Raw genomic sequence first — 4,806 nt, forward strand, 5'->3', positions numbered from 1 at the left:
GAATGTTACATAGCACCTTGTGCTATCATGGAAGCAGGGAGGTGACATTCTGGCCAGTTCTGTCTTAAAAATCTGTAAGCCATGTTTCTGAAGAGCATGATGTGTTCTACTTCTAGGATGTAACAAAGGATCACTGACAACAACAGTCTGTGTGTCTTGAGACTGTCTTAAACAATTGTACCAACAACACAAAAGAGGACTTCTTATGCCCAGTTTGAGGATTGTGTTAGGTGGTCTTTAATTCTTGGAGGGAACACCATCAGTCTACCTGAGAAAAGCAAATAAAACTTTTTTTATATATATATACATATATATATATGGATATTTATATGTATATTAATTTGTATATTTATATGTATATATGTATATTTATACACTGAAATTCGTATAATATAGGCTTTCCCCCTTAGGCAAATAGTTAATAGTATGGGCCTCTGTGGCTTCTTCTATATTGTTCTTTTACCTACCTTTCTCCTTCTCCATTTCTCAAAAAGGTCCCCCCTTTCTCCATTCCTCTATGAAATCACACTTATCTTGCTATGTCCCTTGATGCTCTTCTCTCTTTCCTTCTATATATACATATATATGTCATATGTATATAAGACAATGATTTTCCAAAGAAATGAGCAAATCTAGAATGTTGTAAAATGAACTTATATAAATAAATGTTTATTCTGAAAATATTTGCAGTGCTTCATATAATTTTCCATTATACACTCTACATGAGAAGAATCATTACTTAAAGCAACAGTGTTCTTCTGCTGTTATGTAGTCCTTTCCATTATAGATGTGGTTATTAGTGTTAAAAGTTGTAAGTTGATAAGTTATTTAAATGTTTTCTTTACATCCAATAGAAGATATTTAACTACCAATAATTTTCCCCTCCACCAGATAAAGAAATAATAATACTGTAGAAAAACATGGAAATAATATGAAATATCTTACAAGTAAATTTTCTGGAATTTCACTCCTTTCTGTCTTTTATATTAATTCTTGGTCATAGAAATTCTGAATCAAGCAGAATTTCATATTGTGTTTTTTATGGAGCACTGCTCTATAATAATACCACACTAAGTTACATACCTACAAGCAGTGTGACTTATTTTGTAAGTATTCATTTCACTAGAAAAGGTAAGAATAACCTTTAATAACCCATTATGATAAACTAGCCATATCAAGCTACTAGATACATATTGACTCCTTGTACAATTAATTTTTATATACTAAAAGATAGATATTTTATTTATAATTAAATTATAATCTTGTTTATGTTTAAACTATAAGTTTTTGTAGTTAGAAAAAGATAAAAAAACTTTGGAAAATCCAAAGATATCAAATATAGATAAGATGCAGTCTTTTTAAAAAAGATTTGCTGACAGGAGCCTGATAGAGCTGTCTCCTGAGAGGCTCTGCCAGATCCTGACCAATACAGATGCAGATACTCACAGACAACCATCAGATTGAGCATAGGGACTCCACTGGAGGAGTTAGGGAAAGGACTGAAATATCTGAAGGGACCTTATCTAGCATCAATGGGACGGGAGGTCCTTGGTCCTGTGAAAGCTTAGTGTCCCAGTGTAGAGGAATGCTAGGGTGGTGAGGCAGGAGTGGGTGGGTGGATGGGGGAGCACCCTCATAGAAGTAGGGTAAGTGGGGGATGCAGTAGGGGTTTGAAGAGGAGAAACCAGGAAACGGGATAACTTTTGAAATGTAAATAAATAAAATATCCAGTTTAAAAACTGATTTGCTTTAAGTCTTTCTTTTATTTATGCATATGTGTGTTTCTATATGTGTCTGTCATGTATGTGTGTGTGTGTGTGTGTGTGTGTGTGTGTGTGTGTATCTGAGGCCAGATGAGAAGGATGGATCTCCTGGAACTAGAGTTACAGGAGGTTGTAAAATACATGAAATGGGTGCCAAAACCCACACATTTGAATCCTACAGAACAATAGCAAACACTGTTAACCTCAGAGCCATCTCTCCAGCCCCCAAATGCGGTTTATTGAAGAGGAGAAACTGCCTGCTCTATTTTCAGGCATCAGTGAGCGACAACTGGGTATAACTATTCAGAGTGATTTCCAATCTCCGATTCCAATAAGGCTGTAAAGTCCCTTAAATTTTTATGCTTTGCAAAAATAAGTTTGCCTCTCTTTCTAAGGCTGATATATAATTTATTGTTAACTTTTTATATTATTAGATATTTTCTATTGTTAACTTTTAAGATTTTAATAGTTCTTGTATAAGACAATACTTCAAGTATAAGGCAATGAAATATATCCTGTATTACACTAGACTACAGTGTATACAGAAGACAAAATTTTAAAATGTCATTAGATACTTTTAGTTTGAATTCATTGGAAATCAATGTATTGTTTGAATAAATTTGGATTGGAAACATTTACTCCATCATACTTTAAAGTTGTGCTAAGATATGTCAAAGAAAATGTAAATTTTCTTCTGATGGTTAGGAACGATCTTATAAATTACAAGCATTAAACATAGGACATTAGAATCAAAATATAATATTGGATTATTTTCACTGGCTATAAAAATCTAATAGTGATAGGATATACATGGAGGTAAAAATCCCATCAACAGAATAATACTTTAAAGTATACCATGTTGTTCATCAATTATGAGGAGAAACAGAAAAGATAATAATTGCATATGTACTTAATGACAAGATTAATGTGTTTCCAGTTGTCTACTAATACAAGGATTCTGTGCATCACCTAAACTCATCTTATCATCTTAGGTGTTATCATCTCAGTTCACATACACTTCTGCACAGCTTAGGAGAAATGGCCATTCTTGTGTCCTTTCAAGCTTTACGTAAGCAGGTTAAGGTAGACATACAAGGATGGCAAATCCAAAACTTGCCCAGAGACTATGGCATATTTTGTATTAACTTCAACACAAATTTTTATCTTAAATGAAGATGCTAAAAGTACTCAAAAACACTGATGTCTCTACACATGAATTTTTCCTAGTAGGAAAGGGAGATTAATTACTAGTAATTGTTGATTAGAGACATCACTGTTCTTACACTGCCATTTGAGCCAAGAGGATGTCGAAACTAACACTGATAATTACTCAGTGAATGACAGTTTTCAAAAATTTCTATACTCATTATACCCATTAATATTGCCAATAATGTGATATAGCACCATTGCCACCAAGGAAGAGCTAAGAATTGTTGTTCATTTGCTGTGGAGCAATGTACTTGGCAGTGTCTGATTAAATGAGCATGTTTCTAATTACAGCACTAAAACGAATAAAAATGCTGTAAACCACTAATGAAATCACTGTTTTAAGATAAATTTGCATTATTCAGTTCATTTTAAAAAGTATTCAGCATTAATTAGTGGTTTAACCCCATAAAAGTGATAATAAATAAACAGACTAACAAAGTAATAATTATCAGCTTACAAGTACTTTAATAGCATTATTTTTCTTAACTTTTACAACATTTTTTTTTAAGACAGGATTTGTCTGTATAGACTTTGCTGTCTTGAAACACACAATGTACACCATTCTGGCTTTGAACTCAGAGATCCATCTGAGTCTGCTTCTTGAAAACCGGGATTAAAGGTATAAGCCACCACTGCCTGGTTTCTACTGCATTTTCAATAGGTGATAAATATCACAATGTCCAGTCAAATAGTTTGGAAGCTGACTTACAATTGTTTTATTCTTTTTAAACCTATTATTTTATTTATGCTTGAATGAAAATGGAAAATTGTTTTCTAAATAGAAATTATCTAAGGTCTGAACTGTTCAAGTTCAACTGCAATATTTTCAAATCATTTTTTAAAAACTATTATATTAAGAAATCTGGGTTTACAATAATTTTGGCATATATATTATTGTTTGAAGTGTTCTTTGTTTCAACATACTAATAATAAACCATTACAGTTTAAAATGAGATAATGTGTTGTGATAAATGAGACCCATACTTAGTACTTATGGTGGTCTGATGATGTTTAGCCTATGGGAGATGGTACTATTAGGAGGTGTGGTCCTATTAGAGGAGTGTAGTTTTGCTATAGGAAGTGTATCATTGTGGAGGTTGGCTTTGAGGTCTTATATACATGTGCAAGTCTGGCCATTGTGATCTGCACCACCCTGGCTGCCTTTGGATCAAGATCTCCTGGCTCCTCTACCCCTACTCCTGGCTCCTGGCTCCTCTACCTGCAAGCTTCCATGGTTCCTACTGTGATGATAATGGACTGAACCTCTAAGCCTGAAAGCCAGCCCCAACTAAATGTTTACATTTTTGTCTTATACAATACATTGACCACAGTTTCCCCTCCTTCTACTACACCAACCTATCCACTCCCTCTCTTTCACAGATGCCCCTCTGTTTCTTCTTCAGAAAAAAAGCAGGCATCTAAGAGATAACAGTCACATGTGACGAAGAAGGCTGTACATGACACACCAAGTAGGAAAAAAAGAGTCCTAATAGCAGACTAAAGAGTCAGAGAAATACCTGTTCCCACTGTTAGAATTTTCACAGATCACCATGCTAAGAACCATAATATATATGCAGAGGATCTGGGGCAGAACAATGCAGGTCCAGTGCTTGTAGCTTCAGTATCCCTGAGCCCATGTCAGCCCTGCTTTGTTGATTCCATGGGCCATGTTCTCCTAGTGTCTTCCATCCCCTCTGATTCCTATAATGTTTTCTTCTCCTCTCCCACAGGATTTCACAAACTCCAAGGGGAAGAACCCCATGGAAACATCCAATTTAGACTTTTCTCTCTAATCAACCTTTGGCCTCCATGTATAAACATGTGCACATGACCA

The sequence above is a fragment of the Mastomys coucha genome, unplaced genomic scaffold (assembly GCF_008632895.1).
Source record: "Mastomys coucha isolate ucsf_1 unplaced genomic scaffold, UCSF_Mcou_1 pScaffold19, whole genome shotgun sequence".
Lineage (NCBI taxonomy): Eukaryota > Metazoa > Chordata > Mammalia > Rodentia > Muridae > Mastomys > Mastomys coucha.